At 33.3% G+C, this 26312-nt stretch overlaps 1 protein-coding gene and 1 non-coding gene across 2 annotated transcripts in view; both read left to right on the top strand.

Annotated features, from left to right (window-relative positions):
• The window catches only part of dsf (nuclear receptor dissatisfaction), a 211881-nt gene that overhangs the window by 73749 nt on the left and 111820 nt on the right, over window positions 1-26312 (top strand). The window lies entirely within an intron of this gene.
• On the top strand, window positions 6701-6772 carry TRNAI-GAU (transfer RNA isoleucine (anticodon GAU)). The gene has a single exon. It is a non-coding gene; the product is annotated as a tRNA-Ile (tRNA).

Here is a 26312-nt window from a genome sequence, read left to right as displayed (position 1 = left end):
GGGTCTCCCATGGAACATTGCTGCGAAAACCACTTGAAAATGACATCTTCTAAATTTTTTCTGTTGCTGCCTTTATTGATTTTCTTGAAGAACTTCCATCTTCGTTTTCAAGTAATGACACGAAGTTTAATAGTGTAGGTTTGCTTCTTTTAATGTCTGAAATCGTTGATTGTTCAACACTACGTTTCTCTCTTAAATCTTTTCTTATATTCTGATTTGGATAATCCGAGATTCGGATAGTCGGAGCTCGTATAATTGAAAAGGTACTGTATATAAACTAAGTCTCAAACTCTCGGAAGTAGTGATGAGTCGGTACTATCGAACCGGGTATTTTGTAACGGGTACTTAGTTGTAACGGGTACTGAAAATAGGTACATCCAAGTACCCGTTACTTCAGTACCGAAATCGGTACTTTTCGGTATTCGTTACTTCTGTACCGAAACGGGTACTTTTCGGTATTCGTTACTTCTGTACCGAAACGGGTGCTTTTCGGTATTCGCTACTTTGTAACGAAAATATGCGTCTCTTCGCGGTATTTCGGTATTCGTTACTGGAGGATCGATGAGGGTTCAGCTCACTTCAGTTTTGGTACGAGGACAGTAGTATCTGGTTGTATTTGCGAAATGGTGATATGCGCTCCTTGTGTCCATGAATGGCCTGCTCCTCAGACACTTACGTAGTTGACATGTTTTCTGATATTCAAAATCTTACTCCGTACAGATAAAATCAAACACGTGGTGACGTGGCAGAGTTCCTTCAGTGCGCAAAATCGTTAGCTGCGTATTTCGGTACTCCAAATCGTTACTAGGGTACTTCGGTACAGCAAACCGTTACTAGGGTACTCCGGTACAGCAAACCGTTACTCCGATATTTCGTTACTTCGGTACTCCAAATCGTTACTTGGGTACTCAGTACTTGAAATCGGTTTTCGGTACTTTTGAAAGTAACGGTTACTTGAGTAACGGGTATTTTGTACCGGGTACTTGTCTGTACCCGTTACTCTCGTTCCGGGTACAAGAAAGTACCGAAGTTGCCCATCACTACTCGGAAGCATAGTTGATATTGCAACGCTTATGCTAGTCCTTCAAAAGTTTTGTTTCCTTTGATCGAAAAACTTCTCTGCAAGAAAGGTGACAGTCCCTTCTTATTTCGATTCTACAATCTTAAAAGTCGGAGCGAAATCTCGTGCTGACTTGTGAAAAAAATCGGAAAACACAAAACAAATAGCTTAAAAAATAAAGATGCCGAGAGTGAACAGCTTCGTTTCCCTCAATAGCCCTTTATATACAGATGTGGTTTTTGAATTTCTTGCCTCACTTCTTGCCTTCAAATCTTTTGTATTCAAGGCTGAAAATTTCTAGCACGTGTGGGTTCACTTATTCTTTGGCCTTATGTGAACTTTGGAAGGTTCTTTCGATTTTTCTGATGCAGCATAAATGCTGCTGACGATATTTTTAAATACATTCTAGATTAGATATTTTTTTTTTTGCATTCTAATAAATTTCTTTTTAACTAGACTGAATGTTAATTTATATGGAAATACCGCTGAATGACATAGGTAGAAATTTAGATGCGCCATTTAGATTCATTGCTGAACTTTGTTAGATAAGTCGCGCTATTATTGTCTATTGAAAAGTACCAACAGCATGACACATGGTAGAACTTTAGATGCGGCATTTACACTCATGTCCATAAATTAAGGATAATGCAAAATCAGGCAAAGGAAGAGTTAGAAGCAAAACGAATTTGACTTATTTGTAAAGCTTATTTGTTCAACAAAAGGTAAAGAGCAAAAAAAGATGCTATATGTTTGATATTATTAAAAAAATTAGCGATTTTTTCTCCCTGGAGCAAATTACAAAAAAAAGCCTAAAACCAATATTACATGATTGGTATGATTGTTAATACATTGCATGTCTCCCAGACGATGCAATACAGTCCGTACAACGCCGAGGCATGCTGAGTATCAAATTATCGATCTGATCTTGGGGGATATTACACCACTCAAAATGAATTGCTCTCCGAAGTTCCGGTAGACATGTAGGAGGAGGTTGACGGGCTGCAACTCGTCGGCCAAGCATGTCCCACACGTCCTCTACTGGATTCAAGTCCGGTGAGAATACTGGCTAGTCCATACGGTTGATATTCTCCGATTGAAGGCCTTCTCTTACGATGTTTGCACCATGAGGACGGGCGTTGTCATCCATAAACACAAATTGTGCGCCCAGTGTGCGAAATTTAGATGCCGCATTTAGATTTCGGCGCCCCGAAACAAACGTACATGTTGTTCCAGAATGACGTCCCGATAGATTTGGCTTGTCATGGTTCGAATTTGAACATGCAGGTCAGTTCTGTAGCCCAGAATAATTCCATCCCAAACGAGCACTCTTGCACCACCGTAACGGTGTCGTTCAATGATGTGTTTCTTGGTGGTAACGGGTACCTGGAGCTCTCCATATGAAAGTCCGGCGCGAATCAGACTGCAAGCTAAACCTGGACTCGTCAGAAAACATCACACAAGTGTATTGAAAAATAACAACAGCATGACACATGTAGAAATTTAGATGCCGCATTTAGATTCATTGCCGAACTTTGTTAGATAAGCCGCGCTATTATTTCCTATTCAAGAGTAACAACAACATGACACATGTAGAAATTTAGATGCCGCATTTAGATTCATTGCTGAACTTTGTTAGATAAGCCGCGCTATTATTTCCTATTCAAGAGTAACAACAACATGACACATGTAGAAATTTAGATGCCACATTTAGATTCATTGCTGAACTTTGTTAGATAAGCCGCGCTATTATTGCCTATTCAAGAGTAACAACAACATGGCACATGTAGAAATTTAGATGCCGCATTTAGATTCATTGCTGAACTTTGTTAGATAAGCCGCGCTATTATTTCCTATTCAAGAGTAACAACAACATGACACATGTAGAAATTTAGATGCCGCATTTAGATTCATTGCTGAACTTTGTTAGATAAGCCGCGCTATTATTTCCTATTCAAGAGTAACAACAACATGACACATGTAGAAATTTAGATGCCACATTTAGATTCATTGCTGAACTTTGTTAGATAAGCCGCGCTGTTATTGCCTATTCAAAAGTAACAACAACATGGCACATGTAGAAATTTAGATGCCGAATTTAGATTCATTACTGTGTTAGCTAAGCTGCGCTATTATTGTGTATTGAAAAGTAACAACAACGAAAGCAAGTTATTGCTTATACTGCATAAAATCATATACTGTTATGCAAATGAAATTAGCAGGTGTATTAAAAATGATTTATAGATAACCAAACAACAGTTAACTGAGAGGAAAAAAACTGCTTCTTTCAATTTTTAAATAAAAGTTAAATTATTTTCAGAATGTGCAATATAATAATAAATAACAATGTATAAGATTAATTAGCTCAATATTAATTAATTAACTATACACAGAAAACTTTTAAATATCCTTAATTATACGCCTTTGGAAGTACCTGTACCTTTTGCTAAGCATAGAATCATTGAAACCGTAATTACACCTTTACTACAGCTAATTCCTTTTGAATGATCTCAGTGTGAATAGAATTTTGAATCGAAATATGAATGAGATTTTGTCTCGTTCTGAATAAACGTAATTTCATTCATTATTATCATTGCTTAATGGAAACCAGCTAAGGTTTCCTAATCTGCAAGCCATGTAAACTTATCTTTACTTTGACATTTATGATAGATGCTCTTTTAAAATAATCTCTTGTTTTGTGTATTCCGATAAATACTCGCAGCATCTGCGTATTCGGAAATTCGAGGTGTCAAGTAATTGCTGAAAGTAAAAATGTAACAACAATTCAATGAACTATAAGGTATTTTTCCAACTTTCTTAACGAGCCTTCGTAGTGAAGTGGTCTGTACGCTCAGCGCGTAACTGAGCGGTCCGCGGTTCGATTCCCGGCGAAGGCGTTGCTAATTTTTCATTTCTCCTGCTTCTAAAAAATACATAATGTCTCTACAGAGTAATTTGAATCGTATTTGTCTTCCATAATTTAATTCCTTTTTTAATATTCAAGTTTTACTTCGCATTTTAAATCACCAATAGCATCTAAAATTCTTAATTATTTTTACATGTCATTTTTATTGTTAATATTGTTGGGGTAACTTTCAACTGTGTCCACATCGAAAACTAAATTCGAAAACGTACAACTTTGCAGAGTTTACCTAACTTTGCTAAATAAGTTTCAAGTTTCTTCTTCAAAATCTGCAATTATTTCCAAAAGCATGATAAGTTGAACTCATGATCACTAAGAAAACAAAGATATGCGCTTCCCAACCTCGAGTTCAATGATGTCACTAACTTAAAGTGGGAAAAATGAATGCCTAAGAAATAGGTCTTTGGAGCAAATTACGAGTCAGTGACGTAACGCGCTCAAAGATTTCTGGTCGGGAAGAGCAAACCTTGTTAGTACAGTAACCTTCTTTAAATTAAAACCCCCTAAGCGGCCAGGGATTTCGCTAAGAAAGCACAAATTTCCCAAAACTACTATGAGAACAAATTATTTTTTTGATTTTAATGTAAAAACTCTGCTGGTATTTCATAACTGGATTTGTGTACTTTTGATATATTGCCTTAATTTCTTCGACATATTTTAATATGCGTTTATATATATGTTCTTACAGATATCACAAAAATATTCTAGGCCGTATATATACGGCCTTGCCGCTCAGAGGGAAGAAATTTCTCCCACTTCCTTTTCCCCAGTGTATAATATATAGAATCATTACAAAGACAATATTTTCAAATCTGATCATCCTTTGTAATCTTTGGTCATTCTTTGTTTTAAAGCAAATTTATTTAAAATCCTTTTATCATCCTTTGTTTTAAAACTATCAAACAAACAATAATAATTGATATATTAGTAGGCTTGGAAATTTGCAAAGCTTTTCATACCTGAATTTGTGTACTTTTGATACATTACCTTAATTTCTTTGATATATTTTAATATGCATATATATATACGTTCTTACAGATATCACAAAAAATATTCTAGGCCGTATATATACGGCCTTGCCGCTTAGAGAGTTAAGAAATCTCTCCCACTTTCTTTTCCCCACTGTATAATAAACAGAATCACTACAAAGACAATATTTAGAAATCTGATTATCCTTTGTAATCCTTGATCATTCTTTGTTTTAAAGCAAATTTATTTAAAATCCTTTTATCATCCTTTGTTTTAAAACTATCAAACAAACAATAATAATTGATATATTAGAAGACTTGGAAATTTGCAAAGTTTTCCCTCATACACTATAGATGTTATACGTATGTTCCGTCAATCACACAACACGTATTAATCAAGTACACTTCATTTTTGTAACATTCCTCTGTAAGTGGTTATCATAAAAGCATCGATGTATTGTGTGAGCTCTACCAATGTTATTGGTAGTGTAATTATGTATTATTGGTAATTATGTATAATTGGTTCTTAATCCTAAACGATTAAGTCCCATAGCATTAATATCAAGAGATATTATGCAAGAAGTGGTATAGAAGGTGTAAGGCAATTACTGCATTGGGAAAAAAAGATCCCAAAATGTATTTTGCTGCTATTTGTTCTTGGGGATAGTTCTAAAACCCCTCTAAACTCGGGATTAAATTTGGAAACATTCCATACTCATCAATCAACCAACAAAGATTTTGCATTTTGGATTAAGCTTTAAGACCTTCCACATGACCAAAATTATGTGTAGTTAACAATCTTATTTCCAATCTGCAACTTACTGTGTTCATGCTCAAATTATCTCTTGAATTTTCTCTTTTCAGTAGATGACACACCTTAGTATGTCTTGTTTACACACCTTAGTATGTCTTGTTTTGTCGCTTTGTGCTATACTTTTAAGATGCTTTTTTTATTTCAGTTGGTACAATTAGCTCCAAAGAAAGATATTTTTCCTTCATCTATCTATATTTCGTTTGTAAGGATCCTAAGTTTTACTAACGTTTATTTTATTTTAAAACTGTACTATCACTTCTTATTTTCTACTTCCGGCAAGAATTAAATGCTTTAACTTGTTTATGCAAATTGTCTTGCTAACGCCCAAGTATTTAAGTTGTGGCTTTTTGCCAAGAATTAGGGAGAGAGAAGGAGTTTTAGGCAGCAAGCCGCTTGCCACTGCAGTTTTACGAGTTTTCACTCGGTTGCCTTTAAGGCTAGAGGTTTAGCCCTCTTGATATTTACAAACGTATTGTAGTTTCAGCAGCTCGGCGTACTACATACGTACCCTTTTAAATAAAGGTCAGTCTTAGAGCTAGGCATTTGTATACTAATTCAAAGTCAGCTTTTAGTTAGAGTTTTAGTTAGTAGTTTTATATTCTTATGTTCAGACCATAAGTGGTTGGTCTCTGTATCCCGAAGTTCGGGAGTACCTGTAAAGTATTGAAAATAAAGGGTTTCGTATACCCTTTCTGCTTGTGTCGTCTGTTACACACATTGTTGAACATAGCTTGTGTAAGCTCCCTGTTCTTATTCAGGACACATCATGTTCCCAAAGCAAATCAAGAGAAACAAAAGTGCTGACAAAAAGCGCCCGAACTAAAAGGGTTGTGGGTGATGATTCTCCGCACCCAGGGTTTGGCGACTAAATCCCCTAAAACCCTAGTCGACCTTTAAAAAGGTGAGTATATAAGGTATTTCTCCCATTTCCCTAGCGTGCCTTCGTGGTGTAACGGTAGCACGCTGGGCCGATATTCCAGAGGTCCGTGGTTCGATTCCCGGCGAAGGCGGTTGCATATTTTTCATCTTTTCTGCTTTCAATTAACCTAATGACTATACACGTTCAGCTGATGTTGTTAAGGTTGCACAACTTTTCGGTTTTGCTACTGTTTTAAAAGAATTGACTGTTTTAAAAAACTTGGGTAAGATTTCTTAACGAATTCTTCAATATTATAAAACTTTAGAAAGAAACATTGCGCTTCGAAACACTGCAAAATCAAAAATTCCCATGATGTAAGGAAATAATGTTGTTTATACATTACTAGGCGCTATGCGGCCAGCCTTCGTCTGGCTTTTAAATGTACCGGAAAAATGTCTAAATGCCAAACATAAAATTAAAAAATTGCGCATTTTATTCTGCAAATAACTGTATCAAAACAAAAACAAAACCACAAATTTCAATAAAAATGTATTATATGTAAAAGAAATATGATGTGAAACCACATGACTTCCTTGTACGGAGTATTACATTATACGCATTTTTTCTTGCATTTCGTTTAAACTTATTGGATTGAATTAAATCTAATTCGCTGACAGCGCATAAACCACAATAGAATAAATGCATTCTTTAAAATTCACTCTATTTGTTTACCATAGCTACACTCTGGCGCTAGGTTCACTTAACAGTATTATATTTCGTTCATATTATAACTCAGAATGCACAAAATTTATATCATTTAAAGAATTATCTAATCGTTGCCACATGTTCTATTCAAATACTATAATAAATCTAGAACGATGTACAAAAGAAATTAAGCAAACAAAATAAAAAGGAAACAGTTTTTCACAGATGATTGAGTATTTCACATTCAATTAATTCAGTTCTCACTTCGCGACAAGGCAAAAAGACATAAATCTGTATTAAAAATGACGAAGTAAATCTTAAACGCTTATTTCCGCGAAAAATTTCCAGAAATGATTAAGCATGATTTAATTCGCAATAATAAATGTAGGTGACAGGTGAATGCAGGGCCCGGACGGCTTAATATGACAAATCGGGTGTCGTCCGGTACCCGCACCTATTTAGAACAACACAACCCTGGAGACTTCCTGGGAGGGCAGCGTCGAAAATATATTAATGGAGAATATGTGGTATTGACGTGGCCAAACAAGGGCGTGTGTTCATATATGCTTCAGTATACAATTAATAAAAAGTTTCATACACAGGTACATTGGTGGTATAGGTACATTGGATACATATGTATACTGGTCTAAGTGGTTAATGAGATAGGCAAACAATAAACACTTATACATTAAAAGAAATGAAACACTGACGCAACTGGTGCAATAATGCAGAAGATGACAATTAATGAATACACGTAATCGTGTGTCATCCTATATGACTGTACATAAACTACTAGAAATGATATGCATAAACACATTCGAATGATGGCGATAAATGAAAACACATAATCATACATTTTTCTACTGGACTATACACACATCAATAAAAATGATACATACACACCTATACATTGACAGAAATGATACACTGAGAATGAAAATTGTGTATCAGTGTGAACGATGACAATTAATGGTTACACATATTCGTGTATTACCTTACTTGGCTATACATTTATATTAGTACAAATGATACACTTGAACACTTATGGATTAATGGAAATGAAATACTGAAAATGGCACTTGTACATTACACGATAGATGAAGAATAATGGTAACACTTAATCGTGTATCATCCTAAGTGGCTATACTTACAGTAATAGAAATGATACACTTATACATTAATATACACTTATAATATGGTAAATGATGCATTTATACATTAATAGAAATGGTACACTGACAATGATATTTTCACATTAATACAAAAGATGACGATTAATGATAACATATAATCATGTATTATCCTACTGCGCTATGCGTACGTGAATAAAAATAAGACATTTTAAACACCTGTAAGTTGACAGAAATGTTGCACTGAGTGTAGTGCTTGTGCATCATTGCGAGAGATGACAATTAATATATACACATAATCGTGTAGCATCCTACGTGGCTATACATACTTTAGTAGAAGAGCTACACTTAAACATTAATACTAGAAACGACACATTGAAGATGATACTTGTGGATAAATATGAAAGATGACGATTAATAAAAATACATGGACATAAATTATCCTACATGGCTACGTATACATTATTAGAATAATAAATGTAATAATAATAAATGCAATAATAATAAATGTAGGCGTTATCTTTATTGTTGCGAAGCTACGTTTCTCTAGATTGGCAACAAATCCACTACTCTGTTGTTTCAAATGTAGACAAGCAATGGCCGCCATCAAAATAATTATTAGGCTTTGCGGCACTTAAACAACATTAAAATTGTTGATAATTCTAAAAATATTGCATACAGATTTGCTAAAGGCTTAAAAACCTTAACCGTAAGATAAGAAAAACATAATTCAATCATTTTTAAAGCAAAAAATATACAATTTACAAACATATAAGAGTAAAGAAACTGAGATCACTGAGCCGGGTAACAGAGTGGATGTATATATAAGTATATTTAGATACGTTTGGCGCGTCCGATTGCTACCAAAATACGAGGTGCACATCTACATGTTATAGTAGTCCTATATACAAAATTTCAACGTTCTGAGGCTGCTCGTGTTTGAGTTATGCGAGATACGTACGTACGTACGTTCGTACAGACGCCAAGAAAAATTCTCTTCTGAATTCATTTTAAAGCATTTTTATAATTTTTTTGGAGGAAATGAATCTTTTATTCTGTCCGTACGTACAGATATCACGCAAAAACAACGTTAAATTGCATTCGAAAGCGGTCAAAATGCATATTTTCGTTGAAATATGCTGCCTGAAACTTTTCGGGATTACAATACTTCCTTTTTACTTCGTACAAGGAAGTAAAAATTGCAATGAAATAAGCAGTATCCCTTAATATAAATATTAATTATCCTAGCAAATAAATTAACCAACTTCCCGTTGCAAAATCTTAAGAATTTAAATGGCGTAAAGAAAGTGAAGAACTTTGTTTCTTAAAAATAATTATGCAAAACCTTTCATTATCTAAAAAACAGTGAAATAAGCAATAAATAACATGAAAGAAATACGAAAAATGTCTGAAAAGAAAAGCATAATTAATGCTCTTTTATCTCATATTTTCAAGAGAAAACAGTCAGCAGTGCATTATGCATACATAACATAGCGAAAACGTGTGTGAGTGTTTTCGCTAACTCAGTTTCTACTATAGCTATCGTCACCAAATTTTCTACAATTCTTTTATGGGCCCTGGAAAAGGGCGACATTTACTTGTTTCCAAAACAAATAGCTAAAATCAAACATATTAATTAAAATATCTTAAAGAGCAAATTTTCGTCCTCATTTTTCCCGAGTGGCAACAGTGCTGATATCAGCAACAATGGCACGTTGCTGGTATGCTCATTATATCTGATTCTATTTCATCAAAGAACATAAAATAAAAAAACACTCATTCGAATTTTGAAAAGATCACTTCGAGGTGTATTGGCTCTTGTCTAGATGCAGCTTTGTGTCAAATTTCGTAGCCCTGGGTCTATTAGTATACGCTCAGCACGAACGAAAGATACATATCCACATAAACAGAATCTTCCTTTTATTATACGTGGAGATTTATAAAAATAACCTTAAAAATCAAAGCTATTATTACAACTCAGAGATTTTTTAATCTTAGAATAACTTTTTTCCTTTGTTGTCGTAGAATAATTTAGATTGGCTGTTTTAACATCACTCAATAATTTCTTGCCATGTTTGATACTTGATTTTTTAAGACTATCACAAGTTTACTTCTTGTGATAGTCTTAAAAGGTTTCACGGTTTTCATATGAGAAGTCTTCCACGAAAGCATCCACACTAAGAGGAGAGGTCTTCTTCTCATATTATCCTTACCTTCGTATCGCTAAAATTGAAACAAATAAATTAAATTAATAATTAATTCAGTGTTAAGGAGCTTATAATATATTTTAAATAAGTGAGAGTTGTGAATTTGTTTTTTCATGCAACGCTTCAATGGGAACATAAAGAAACGCATTTTTTATTTAAATTGCTTAACTTGCATATTTAAATTTATTAATAAATGAATTAACCAAAATAATATGACTAAGAACGCATATTGAAGATACAAAGCAACAAGAAGCAGTATAAGTTACATAAATTTTCAGGATTAATTTTGAAGTACAACCTACGTTTTCAGTAGCAGGGATGAAATAACAAAAAAGAAACATGTGTTCAAGTGATAGCAATTAAAAAATAGATGCTTCCGTCTAAAAATAAGGTTGTTTTATGTTGGTTGGCTTATTGAATTATAGCAAAGCACTCTAGGGGTATATGTCTAAGATGAGAAATGCCTTCGTGGAGGACTTTCTAAGGGAAATTAGCTAGGTATACATGTTACACATGATGAAAAACACGAAATCGCCCATACAGCCCGCTCGAACTCTGGACCGAACTACCACTGTTCAGCGACTTTACCGCTCTGAAGCTGGTGGTTCTTAAGAAAAGGAACAAAGTTACTGGTAGCATGTATTAAAAAATGTGGAAACAGCTGTGAAATAATTTTTTAAAGCGAATGTGAAGATGAATTAAAATGGGCTGATTAACTGGAGCTGAGAGATACTTTATGAATGTGAGATGCCTCTAGGATATCTATTTCCGCAACGGAAAATATTTTTTGACTAGTTCTAGCTACAGAGGAATGAAAACGGAGACTCAGTGGCCAGCAGTAATGGGCAATAGCTTATTTATGTCTTAGTTTTCCTAGCATATGCCTCATGCTCCTTAGTGTGAAATTCGAAGGCTCTCTGAATTTGCTCAGTACATTTTAGCCACTTTGTCAAGGAATACTCTATACTGTTTATTGTTAACACGGAATTGCATGCGTCTTCTTTGTCGTTTCATGCATGCAGCTGAAGAAGAAGGCTGTATTTAACCTTTGAAACAAGTCCTGAAAATTTATGCAACTTACGCTGACTCTTGCTGCTTTGGTATCTTCACCAATAAATCAATTATTGAATTTTCAAGAAAGTTTCTACTATTGATGCACGTTTGTACTATGATGATGATACCTGCTGCATGTTTCAATATTTTTACAAATAGTTTCTGTATTTAGTAAAGCTATATCATTGGCATTTATTACATTTGACAGTCATAAACTAAGAAAACCTTTTATAAATAAATATATAGTTAAATCTATCAAAATAGTTGTTCTTTATATATTTAAAAAATGTAATTCCTTTGTTAGTAGTAGCATTGATTACTACTTAGAATTGCGTACATCCCTGTATACATCAGGCATTTAATTAATTTAAAATATTTTAATCACTCTAATATTAGAACATTAGTAAGAAGATAGCTATTAAATGAATACATTTTATGGAGGTCAATATTTTAAAAAGAAAAGGTATTCTTTAACTAAGTTAGCGCAACACACATATTACATCGACTTCAAGATTGTATGCATATTTACATTTGTACTGTGTACACAAAGAGAATTATCTGTCTGTGAACCGAAAATGGAAACGAGCTACTTCACTTAAATCTGAATAAATCAGTGCGGAAACAATTCGCATTATGAATTCGTATCGTTCATTTCAATATTCTTCCAGAAAACGTTAAGTAAATAACAATTACTTCCGATTAACAATGCTAGAATTCGGCCTTAATCCCTTTTCTGAGAGAAGAGCGAGAATTTCTAGTATTTATTTAAAATTGTGGCAACAACGCGAGCGAAAGAATGACACATACGGGCAGCCGATAGCAGATCGCCGTTTAAGAAGCACAGAATGTAATGGCTTCGGCGGGAAAAGATCAATTAAGAACGACTGTCACCAGCCGTAAAAATATATTATTCCGAGCTTCTGAAATAATACGGAGACAGCGTAAAAATTCGGGAGGGTATACAAAAGCTATTACATCAAGCATTAAGCATTTAAATGAAAATCTTTTCATCCGAATCAAGTGAGACATTGAAATGATTTTTAAAGCTACCCAACTGGTTGCTTTTCTGAATTTCCTCTCAAACAAATAGACACAGGAAAGAATTATATAATGTTTAGAAGAGGCTTTCGCAAATGACGAATTTGTTCAAGTGTTATTTATTTTTCCCATACGTCTTCTAGTAGAGTTTGGAATTTGAAATGTCTTTGCTTTTCTCGGAGGGATCTCTTACAAATTACACGTCTTGTACACTAAGCGGAGATGCAAACGATACCTGAATTCATTCAGTTTGCCTAAGTTATATTTTAATAAATGCTTGAATTTAACTTCGAGGAAATAAATCATTTCTATTCTCCAAAAAGCAATGGTTTTCTTTTTAAAAGTATTTGGTAGATATCGTTTTATTGCCAAAAAGAAACAGATATTTAATCTTATGTTTATATGGAAATTCTGTATAAAATAAAAAAAAAAATATTGCATAATCACCTTAGAAGAAGTTTTTACCGGAATAAACACATCGGCTCCAGCGCTTTTGTCATTCTTGAGAAACTGGAAGAATATCTCTTTTTGAAACTATCACAGACTGGCCAGCGCTTGGATAGCTTGAATTGCCAGAAAGCATTGACCTCGTAAAAGACAAGAGAGTCAAGAGGGGTAAAATATGTTAAATAAGCTTCTTGAAGTATGATAGCGATTTGTTGCTGGCCCAAAACAACAATTTCTCTCCCTCTAGACGCGATCCAAGGGATCGCTAACCTAGATCCAAGAAGCCGACGAGCCAAGACTAAGCCGAGTCCACAGGGCATACTCAGCTACACATTCCAAGTGCCTGTTTTGGAGGAAATGAAAAACATCTGCCATCAACAGGGAGTTCAACCTCGGACAGCAGAACTAAGTTACTTAAACATTGTCAGATAGACCCGGCCTGCAAACACTACGTCAAGGTACATGCATGTCGTATCCAGGCGCCCCCAGGGAGGAACTAAGGACTGATATGAATATGCAGATTTTAGGCTCCAGGTGCCCACTGGAAACCTCAAGCAGTCTAAAGGCTCGCCGACTCCCCCGACGACTTTTTTCCTCCCGGACAACCATGAATATTAGACCATATAGCTCCTAGCCAAAGAAATAGTTAGTCTTCTTTGGCTGATAACCTAGGCTTCTTTGGCTAGCCGACTCCACCGACGAGTTTTTTCCCTCCAGGACAACCATCAATATCTGACCATATAGCTCCTATCCAAAGAAACAGTTAGGCTTCATTAGCTGATATCCTAGCCAAAGAAACAGTTAGGCCTCTTAAGTTAAGCAGTTAGGCAGTCAGACAAGACTGTTGCCACTCGGAAAAATATTGAGAAAATTAGCCTTTTCAGAGTTTTAAAGTAACATCTCGCCTGATTACAGTCCTACGAAGATTAAAAAAGTCGAAATGGCTTCCCACGAATTTTTGGAATCCGGAATAATATATTAACTGTTTGGAAGTTCCATTTTTTTCATATTTTGTAAAACTTAAAAATTTTTATTAAGAAACTCTACCATTTGAAAACTAGCAGTTGCTGCACTTTTCGAAATAAAGCAGATTTTTGTCTCTAGCGTACGAGGCTGTTGCCTCTCGGAAAAATAAGAGCGAAAATTAGCGTTTTCAGAGTTTTTAATTAATATATCGGCTAATTAAATTGGTGGCTAATTAAATTGGTACAAAGATGAGAATGGCCGAAATGGCTTCCTAGGAATTTGTGGAATCGGGAGTAATATATTTAATGTTTTGCAATGTTATTTTTATTTCCTATTTTGGAAAACTTAGAAAGCTTTTTCAAGGAGTTCTACTATTTGGAAGCGAACAGTGACAACACCTTCGAACATTTTTATCTTATCTCTAGCGTGCGAGACTGTTCCTACTCAAGGAAAATAAGGGCAAAAAGTAGTGCTTTTAGAGTTTTTAATTACTATCTCGGCTAATTAAAGTCCTACAAAGATGAGAATGGTCAAAATGGCTTCCCACGAATTTTTGGAATCGGGTAGGGGGGTACCGCTCTCGAAACTCAACTCTTCGCCGTTTCGGAGGAGATAATGCTACAAACCAACCAACCAACAAACAAACAAACAAACAGACGTTCACAGATTTTATTGGTATAGAGTTTAGATGTTCACACTTTATTCTCCTTTGTTAATACTACGGGGAAAACATTTGCTCTCGATTCGGGATACGTGATAATGAAAAATCTTCCGAATTTTGATTTTAACTTCAGGAAGCCTAAGAAAAAGTAAAAGGAACTTCAGATTTCTGCAAAGAACAATTTTTAAACTTTTGCTTCAATACCTCACTTACGTGATTGGAATCCACAAAAATTTGCGCAGCTTATAAGTTTCTAAAAATTGCATATTGTTGCCACAAAATTTCAATTATACAAATTTTTTTTTGTATTACTATTGAATATTTTATTCTGCAGAAAAAATTTATTGTTAGCACCAGAGATATTATTAATCTCGAAATTCACTTTTTGTCATTATGACTTCGGCGTGCGATTCACTTTTCAAACTGTTGCCACCAAATGTTATAGCGACGAATTATTTTTTTAATTATATAATGAAGAAACTGCATGTATGTATGTATTTTCCTCGTATTGCAGAAAAACGATGGACCCTAGAGCCATCGAAGTTTCAATATGCAATTGTTCACACGAACATACACACCTCAAAGCTCGAATTTTGAATTTCGAATTTCTTTTTGATTTATTTTATATTTTGATCAAAATTAACGAATTTTTTTAACAAAACGAGCGATTTAAAAGCGAGAATAATCAAAACTCTTCGAAATAAAATGTTTTTATCTCCAGCTCGCCAGACTGTAGTCATTCGGCAAAATGTAAGATATTCAGCTTTCAATTTTAATTCAGAAATTCAGCTGTTTGAAAGGAATGTGTTGTCACTGTTTCAAATCGAAAACTTATTATGTTCACTAACCAACTTGTTGCCATTCGATAAAGCGGAAGATAATTAACTTTTAGATATAACCTTTATGTTACTGACTATCAAAACAAAGGACTGAAAAGCAATAAAAGCAAATTTTAGTTTTTTATGATTTTTAATATGTTTGATTTAAATAAATATCCGACGTGGACACCACATTTCTTTGTATACCCTATTAAATTATACACAATTTTTATCTAATAACAAACTGATATTAAATAGATATTTACAACACTAACTGATATTAAATATTTTATTGTTAGACTTATTACACATACAGCTATTACTTACACTGCTAGTATGTTACTTATACTGTTATTATTCACGTAATTTGGTTTCGTTATATAACAAATGATATTTTTTTTTAAATTTAACATGACACAACAAGAATATTTTCTTAAATACTATTATAAAGGAAGTATATGACTACGACCTTGTGATGTATCAGCTTTAGTCGTAGCTTAAATAATCAGACGATAAGCTTTAAAAAACCATTAACCATCCATTTATTATTATTCAGGAGAAATAGCAGTTACAAAAATCAGATATCCGGAGTAAATAAAAAAGAATTACTAATAGCTTTTTGTATGAAGTTTACTGCATCGTGCCATTTAAGAAAAAGCCTCCGAAATTCCTTTGCGAGTCTTTTTATAGCCTCTGGAAAGGCGGAGCTTCCAAGAAATGACGTCAGCATCGTCAGCCAATCCAGTTCGCTTTAAATACTTCCAGAACATTCTATAACTGTACGTGTAGAAAAGGCGGGAAAAACAATTTGACTACGGGGCTGTGAATTTAATTCCACGTACTTTCAAATAAGAGAACGTCGCCATTAAAAATGAAAAGAACATACAGTTAGAATTTTAAGTGTATTCTTGACTATGGAATTTTATTATTACAATATAAAATTCACGCAAAAAATTCATCCAAATGAATTCAAGAATGGTCAAAATGGGTATTTCCGTTGAAATATTATACCCGAAAATTTTTCGCGTTACAATACTTCCTTCACTTCAAACAAGGACTCACTTCAAATGCATTTAAATTATAAAATACGTAATTAGAAACATTAATTATTCTTATTACACTAGCTGAGCTCATTAAAATCATTTTACAGTTTTTTTAGCTCAAAGCGGCGTTATTCCAGAAGGGCTATGACTCTCGAAATGGCGTTTTGCGTTGAATTACTAAAAGCATTATGTCACTTTTCAAATTGTTGTCACCAAATATTATCGCCTTTTATTATATTTAAAGAAATTAAATAATGAAGACTTTGCATGAATGTAGGTATGTTTTTCACAATGCTCAGGTACCGTTGTTTTTCACAATGCGAAAAACAACGGTACCTGAGCCATCAAATTTTGAATAACGTAGTCCTCCAACCGAATATGAACCTGGAAGTCCGAATTTGGAATTTGTTTTATTGTTTATTTTATGTTTTGTAAATCTTTAACGAATTACTGATTAACAAAGTAAACAATTTTAAAGCGAGCAATGGCAACACTGTACGAAAAATGCATTTTTATTTCCTTGCAGCAGGCTATCTTTTGGCAATTCTAAAGACACGGTATTTTTAAATATTTTACCTCAAAGTGGCATCATTCCAAATGCTCTCAAAGCGCGTAATTAACGTGTGTGTGTGTAAATGAGAAAAACGAACCTTTGGGCGTAATATAAAATCTGAAAGACTTTATATTTTATACATATATTATTTTTATGATAATTCTTTTAATTGGTTGGTCATTCAAAGAGCTAAAGACGCTATATAGGGAATCTAGGAAAAAGAAATGGCAGCTTTGGAATTTTAATGGTAGGATGTTTTTAATACTTAGAAATTTTACTTGTGAATTTTTTGGGGCGTAAGTGTAAAAAAAGCTATAAAGTAAAATAAATAAATAAATAAATAAACGGATTAGCAAGAAAACATCCCAGAGCAGATTGACAACCTGCGAAACATAAAATATCTTAACAAATCGTCTGGTGAAGCATTAAAAATCAGAATCCTTTCAGAATTTGTTTTGTTAATTTCTTCAGTCTTAATTTGGAAATTAATAGGAAAAAATCTGATGTGGACACCACATGACTTCCTTGTACGGAATATTAAATTATACGCATTTTTTCTTGCATTTCATTTAACTTATTAGATTGAATTAAATCTACTTCGTCGACAGCGCATAAACCACAATAGAATAAATGCACTCTTTAAAATTCACTCTATTTTTTACTATAACGACACTCTGAATGCACAAAATTTATATCATTTGAAGAATTATCTTATCGTTGCTACATGTTCTATTCAAATACTATAATAAAGCTAGAACGATGTATGAAAGAAATTAAGCAAACAAAACAGAAAAGAAACAGTTTTTCACAGACGATTTAGTATTTCTCATTCAATTAATTCAGTTCTGACTTCGCGACAAGGCAAAAATACATAAAAACTCAAAATATTCGTATTAAAAATTACGAAGTAAATCTTAAACACTTATTTCCTCGAAAAAATTCCAGAAATGATTAAGCATGATTTAATTCGCAATAATAAATGAAGGCGTTATTTTTGTTGTTGCGAAGCTTAGTTTCTCTAGATTGGCAACAAATCTGCAATTCTGCTGTTTCAAATGTAAACAAATATGTCCGCCATGTTATTTAAAACTTAACCGCACTTAAACAGCTTTTAAATTGTTGATAATTGTACAAACATTGCTTCCAGAATTACGAAAGGCATAAAAACCTTAACCGGAAGATAAAAACAACATAATTCAATCATTTTTAAAGCAAAAAATGTACAATTTACAAACATATAAGAGTAAAGAAACTGAGATCGCTGTGCCGAGTAACAGAGTGGATATATATATAAATATAGTATTTATATACGTTTGGTGCGGCCGATTGCAACAAAAATACGAGGTGCAGATCTACATGTTATAGTAGTCCTATATACAAAATTTCAACGTTCTGAGGCTACTCGTTTTCGAGTTATGCGAGATACGTACGTACATACATTCGTACAGACGCCACGAAAAATTCTCTTCAGAATTCATTTTAAAGCAGTTTTATAATTTTTTTGGAGAAAATGAGTCTTTTATTCTGTCCTTACGTACAGATATCAATCAAAAACATCGTTAAATTGCATTCGATAGCGGTCAAAATGGATATTTTCGTTGAAATATGCTGCCTGAAACTTTTCGCGATTACAATACTTCCTTTTTACTTCGTACAAGGAAGTAAAAAAATCTTGGAATTGTATTTATTAATTACACTGTTTCGAATCCTCGTCCTTCCCAGAGCGCTTTTAAAGTCTTTTGAACGATATTTAGTAAAGGAAATGGCAAGACTTTGCTTAGTATACTTCCCCCGCTTCCTTAAACCAATAAAAGAAATCAACTATTTCTCCATCTGAACGATGTTTCGCTAATATGCCATCACATCAAAGACGACCAATTTGCATGTATGCATCTATTCTCGATATTTTTTCCCCCGCAGAACTTCACAAGCGAGCAAATATAAATGGGTCGAAAATTTTATTTCGATTTTTAAACGAATAATTTAATCTTTTGATGACGTTTGCTTGCCACACCTACGGCAGCCTGCTGTACGTTCTCATAAGCGGGAATAGCGCGCGCTATTGTTTCATCGCGGAGCAGAAGATTTGGCGTTTGTTTTTTGTTTTTTGTTTTTTGCTGATTTTGTACAAACTCTTTGGCAATCAAATCACCATTTTCGAATTAACGTTTTAGCGATTTCGATTTGGCGTTTGTTTTCACGAATTTTTCGAAAATGTTGAGATGATTCGTATTTTCTCAATTAACAAAAGAATCAGTTTTAAGCAAGCATGTTAGTTTTTGATGCCATTGACAATTGAATTTTTATATTCACATTAAATTGCGATTAGGATTTCGGAGATAATGTTTAATAATTATCTTTAAAAAGGAAATCTGTTGAATGTGAAAGGGTGATTCTGTAAATATATTTAGGAATAGAAGAAACACTATTACAAATTAATTTCAATTTGACAAGATCTATTTTATAATTTTAAATATATTTGCTTTCGAAACACTGTCTTTAAGTTACCAGAGATTTGCATAAAATTTTATGCTCTGATATCTCTTCAGCTGTGTCTTTAAACTTTAAAACTGTCTTTCTAAATTCACAATAGCTTAAACCAAATTGAATTTTTTGGACATTTTAATAACTTCTTCGTACAATATACATATATGTATGACAATTCTAGAACAGAAAGAGAAATTTTCGATTTTACTTTAAGTAAGCCAGTGCAATATGAAGCGTTCCAATAAATCTGATATTTAGGTACCGGTGATGGGAAATGTTTATTTCGAATAAATCAATAAAATATGAAGCATTCCAATAAATCTGATATTTAGGTACCGGTGATGGGAAATGTTTATTTCGAATAAATCAATAAAATATGAAGCGTTCCAATAAATCTGATATTTAGTTACCTGTGATGGGAAATGTTTATTTCGAATAAATCAATAAAATATGAAGTATTCCAATAAATCTGATATTTAGGTACCGGTGATGGGAAATGTTTATTTCGAATAAATCAATAAAATATGAAGCGTTCCAATAAATCTGATATTTAGGTACCGGTGATGGGAAATGTTTATTTCGAATAAATCAATAAATATTAAGCATTCCAATAAATCTAATATTTAGGTACCGGTTATGGGAAATGTTTATTTCTAATAAATCAATAAAATATGAAGCATTCCAATAAATCTGATATTGAGGTACCGGTGATGGAAAATGTTTATTTCGAATAAATCAATAAAATATGAAGCATTCCAATAAATCTGATATTTAGGTACCGATGATGGGAAATGTTTATTTCGAATAAATCAATAAAATATGAAGCATTCCAATAAATCTGATATTTAGGTACCGGTGATGGGAAATGTTTATTTCGAATAAATCAATAAAATATGAAGCGTTCCAATAAATCTGATATTTAGGTACCGGTGATGGGAAATGTTTATTTCGAATAAATCAATAAAATATGAAGCATTCCAATAAATCTGATATTTAGGTACCGGTGATGGGAAATGTTTATTTCTAATAAATCAATAAAATATGAAGCATTCCAATAAATCTGATATTGAGGTACCGGTGATGGAAAATGTTTATTTCGAATAAATCAATAAAATATGAAGCATTCCAATAAATCTGATATTTAGGTACCGATGATGGGAAATGTTTATTTCGAATAAATCAATAAAATATGAAGCATTCCAATAAATCTGATATTTAGGTACCGGTGATGGGAAATGTTTATTTCGAATAAATCAATAAAATATGAAGCGTTCCAATAAATCTGATATTTAGGTACCGGTGATGGGAAATGTTTATTTCGAATAAATCAATAAAATATGAAGCATTCCAATAAATCTGATATTTAGGTACCGGTGATGGGAAATGTTTATTTCGAATAAATCAATAAAATATGAAGCGTTCCAATAAATCTGATATTTAGATACCGGTGATGGGAAATGTTTATTTCGAATAAATCAATAAAATATGAAGCGTTCCAATAAGTTCATAAAAAATGGTAAACTAACTATTTAATTCAATCTTATTTAAGATTGAGTCTTAGCTTAATTTTATAAAGTGGTTTTTTGTGTTTATAAAGTTCAGGGTTTATCTTATTTCTTATATGTATAAAAGTTTCAAAGAAAAACTTTAAAAATTAATGAATTGCAAAATTTATTTTAAAAAGTAAAGTCCTGCACTGTCGCTTCAAAGATAAAATTTAATTTGATAAAAAATACATAACTGAAAAATTATCTCCTAGGAAATGAGAAGTGAAATTTAGATAGTAAATGTATACTATTGTGGAAATTTAAAATTGGTATTTATCATTAATTAAACAGGAATTATTAATTACAATTTATTGTCTATCATTACGTCGGAAAATTGTTTCACATTTCTGAACTTCTTTAAGATTTAAATTCAGATTTTTGAAATTGGTTAGAACATTTAAAACTAGAATAGAGATTTTATTCAGAAATGTGAAACGACGAAACGGCATTGTCATGAGTTGTTGATGGTTATATTAAAAGGTTCCAGTTCCCCTTGCTAAGTCGGGATTTTTCAATGGAATCAACAATGATTCTTTTGTTTCAGTTCTGTAGTTTATTGCTTTAGTTTGAATTTTAATTACCAATTCCATTTTAGTTAATTACAAACTCCAATTTCTAATTTCCACAACAGTACACATTTACTATCTAAATTTTACTTCACATTTCCTAGGAGGTAAATTTAATTTATATACATATATATATATATATATATATATATATATATATTCCATTAGTTGCAACAGTAACAAGTTCGAAGAAAGTTATTCAACTTATGTAATAACCGCCGTAAAATTCGCAGGAAAGCAGAGTCTATATGATATTGTTAATAGTAAATGATCGAGTACTAGTCGATGACTAAGAGCTCAAATTATTTCAAAAATAGCGATTAGATTTTAAAATAAACTCAAAATTTTGATTTTATTTCATGCCAACCAGCTTAATGCTTGATTTCTAGATTTAGAAATGCCGGAACCCAATGGAAGACCGTCAGGAAAGAGGAACAAGAGTAAATAAATAAATAAATAAAATGACTATTAAAATCATTAATAATTAAAAAATTAAATAGTTAATTATTCTCATATTGATTAAAATTATTTAATTAATATTTATTAATTATTATTTAATATCAATCAACTATTATTTATTAATTTATTAATCAATTATTATTTATTTAATTAATAATAAATTAATTGTTAGTTATTAAAATAATTAAATTATTAAAACCATTAAATTATTAAAATTAAAATTAAATAAAATGCAAAGAGATAAATTAAAAGTTAATAACAGATTTTCATTAGAATATTATGGCTAAAAATAAAATTTTCGAGCTAAAATTTCTGCTGAAATTTTTGTTCAGTTATATAAAAGAAGTGCCGGGGCTTTCTTCTTATTTAGGGCAATTTCAGCTGTGATGCCAACATTAATATCAAAAATAAGAATTTTCCTGTCGATTTTCGCATTTAATTTATTAATGAAGAAAACAAACTGACTGCATTTCGGATAGGATATGTTTGGCAGATGACGTCATGTACATAATATGCATGCCAAAACATCATGTACATGATGCACATTTAATATATCACATTGTAAAGTTTTTTGCAGCATTTAATTAATGAGCTTCTTAGTAAAATATAGATTTTATTGAGGTAGATAATTTAAAATACAATTCTGTCCGTTGTACCATCACACTCCATCTCAATGGCACGTTTTCCTTCTTGATAAATTTTCACATATCTGCTAATTGGTAATCTTTCAGAGTAATTTTTTCAAACATTTCCTGACTTTCCTCAGCAACGGTTACCCGATGCAAAATATGGCATTGCCACTCCAATGTCAAGGATAATATATATATATATATTTGTTAAACACAACGTAATGTTATACGTGGCACAACACGCGTCAGTGCTATGTGAAAGAACACTTTTTAAGTACTGATTGTTTGCCTTTTTCAGCACTTTATGTTATATATTTTTAACATTTTTTATTCTTTTTTCATGTATCAAATTTAAGCAGCAGACTGTACTTCTGTTAAAAAATTTACATTTCTTAATAATAATTTCCTAATACAATTGTTTCCATTTTTATATCATAAATAAATTGCACCCATGATTATTCTTGAGACCCTTCCATTTGTTTCCAGAGCGGGCATGAGATTAAGTGGAATTCTTGTGAGTTTTATACATCTATAGTTTTAAATTTCACATGTAAACGTTAATTATGACTAAATTTCACAGAAATTAATTTAAATATCTAGCGCAAAGAAAATTTCATAATAAGGGCAACATTTAACTTTCTATAACTTATTTATCAGGGGTAATATAGAGAATTTTACTTTTTGCTCTATTTCCTCCCCCTCCCCTCAATCGATAGTTTCTTAGAAATTTTCGTAATAACGGCAATAACGGATTCATAATAACGGAAAAAAGGATTTCATAATAACGGCAATATTTAATTTTATATAAATATATTTATCAGATAATGCTCTACTTCCCCCAAAGTCGATAGTTTCTTAGAAATTTTCATAATAACGGCAATAACGGATTCATAATAACGTCAATGTTTAACTTTCTATAACAAATTTATCAGATAATGTTCTATCCCCCCAATCGATAGTTTCTTAGAAATTTTCATAATAACGGCAATAACTAATTCATAATAACGGAAAAAAGATTTTCATATTTAACTTTGTATAATACACTGCTCGACATTGAGAATGATACACCAAGAAGGAGTGGTCAGAAATTTATGCAAATTTTAGAGTAGACGCACGTCACTGAGTTATGCGAATGATATGAAATGTGCAGCTCTCCGACACAAGTGAAGTAAGATATAAGGAACGTGCAGAATGGGCAATATTCGTGTCGTTATTTCTGCCAGACGAATTATCGAAGAAACTTAGTTTTTGTCCCGGAGGATACGTGTAGTAGGAGAGAATGCCAAGCCGCCGTCAACGAAGGCACTTCCAGCAGATAGACGATTTTACGAGGGGTATGGTGATCGGACTGAGAAGGGCGGGTTGGTCCTTACGTCAAATAGCAGCTGATACCCACATGGATGGGAGCACGGTGCATCGGCTATGGCGAACGTGGTTGGAACGAGGAAATGTGGGAAGGGGGAGGGGTGCAGGTGCAGCTATAGTGACATCAGCACGCATGGATCGACGCATCCGCCGACAAGCTGTGGCAGTCCCGCAAGTCCCTTGTACCGCGATTCTGCAGCATGTGCAAGATACCCTGGATGTTCCCGTGTCGACCAAAACCATTTCCCGTCGATTGGTTGAACGTGGCCTGCACTCACGGCGTCCGTTAAGAAGACTGCCATTGACCCCACAGCATAGACGTCAACGCTTAGAATGATGCCAGACTGGAGCGATGTGGATGACAGAATGGCGAAACGTCGCGTTCTCAGATGAGTCACGCTTCTGTTTGTCCAGTGACAGTCCCCGCATACGTGTGTGGCGTCGACGTGGAGATCTAATCCGGCAGTAACTGTGGAACGCTCCGTCGCGCGACAACGTGGCATAATGGTTTGCGGCGCTATTGCCTACGATTCCAGGTCACCTCTAGTTCGTATTCAGGGCACTATGACGGCCCAACGATACTTGGATAATGAACTGCGGTCGGTTGCAATCCCCTACCTTCAGGGGCTGCCTAATGCAATTTTTCAGCAGCATAACGCCCGACCACATAGTGCTCGCATCTGCCAATGTGCTCTGCAAGGTATACAGATGCTTCCCTGGCCACAATGCTCTACTGACCTGTCACCAATCGAACATGTGTGGGATGTGATTGGACGCCGTTCGCAGACTCTGCCCCGGTTTCGTTCAGAAGACGAACTGTGGCAAATGGTTGAAGGGGAATGGAGAACCATCCGCACTGTTATTGATTCTATGCCTAGACGTGTTTCTTCGTACATCACTATCCGTGGTGGTCCTACATCCTACTGAGCCGAGGCAGTTCTCGCTCTGTATTCTGACTATCATTCTGAAATAAAGATCACCTATTGCTGCTTGCTGTCTCTGTCTTTTTTCCAAATTTCATCACTTTCTGACCACTCCTTCTTGGTGTTGAATTTTCAATGTCGAGCAGTGTATATTTATCAGAAAATGCTCTATCCTCTCAATCGATAGTATGTTATAAATTTTCATAATAACGGCAATAACGGAAAAAAAATCATAATATCGGCAATATTTAACTTTCTATAACATATTTATTAGGGATAATTTAGGGAATTTTACTCCTTTGCCCTATTTCCCCTTCCCTCCCCAATAGATAGTTTCTTCCTTTAAGCTTTAAAAGGTTGAGTCCCAGAAAACTATAAAAATTGCAATGACCTTCAAATATGAAGCTTTTTCCTACTTTGACAATTCATTTGCTGTATGGAACTTTAAAGAAAAAAAAATTGCTGTCGTAACGAAATTTCCAATTCAACCGCACTTTGCAGCGTTTTCTCAGCGAAAACGTCTCAGCATATCTTAATAAAAAATATCAATAAAGAAAATAGTATTAAAAGAGAGAAGGAAAAAAAACATAAAAACTTGTCCATTAGTAATGATTTCTGTCTATTTTTATTCATTTTTTATGAAACATTTCGACAAGGACTTGAGTATTTTTCGTTTTATCTTTTTTAACCACTACACGAACCTCATGTGTTTAAAACGCACAGTTTTTCTACTTCCGAAAGATAATGACAACTGCTCAAACATAATTTTTTTCCACCCAAGAATTGCATTGATTTTTAAAGCAACTTTTTTCCACGTCTTTGCTTGCTGTTAGTGGCTTATGAAAGTTGTTTTAAGTCGAGGTTTGTGCAAATTAAAGAAAGAAAATGGCTGCACATCACGCTGAAATTTTATTTTAATGCTGAATGCTTTAAAACTACACATGCGTGTCATAAAAAGAAAATGGCATTTACTTCACAGAATGCAAACAAGGTATGTCTCGTATGTTAGATTTTTGCTTCTTTTTTTTTTTTTTTTTTTTTTTTTTTCGATAACGTAAAATTACTGCCTAGGGTAAAATCGATTTTTTTCATTT

This window comes from Stegodyphus dumicola, chromosome 11 (assembly GCF_044657685.1).
Source record: "Stegodyphus dumicola isolate Sdum_Otavi_A_Nest chromosome 11, ASM4465768v1".
NCBI lineage: Eukaryota > Metazoa > Arthropoda > Arachnida > Araneae > Eresidae > Stegodyphus > Stegodyphus dumicola.
Note: the sequence above shows the minus strand (reverse complement) of the source record. Positions and strands in the feature narration are given on the sequence as shown.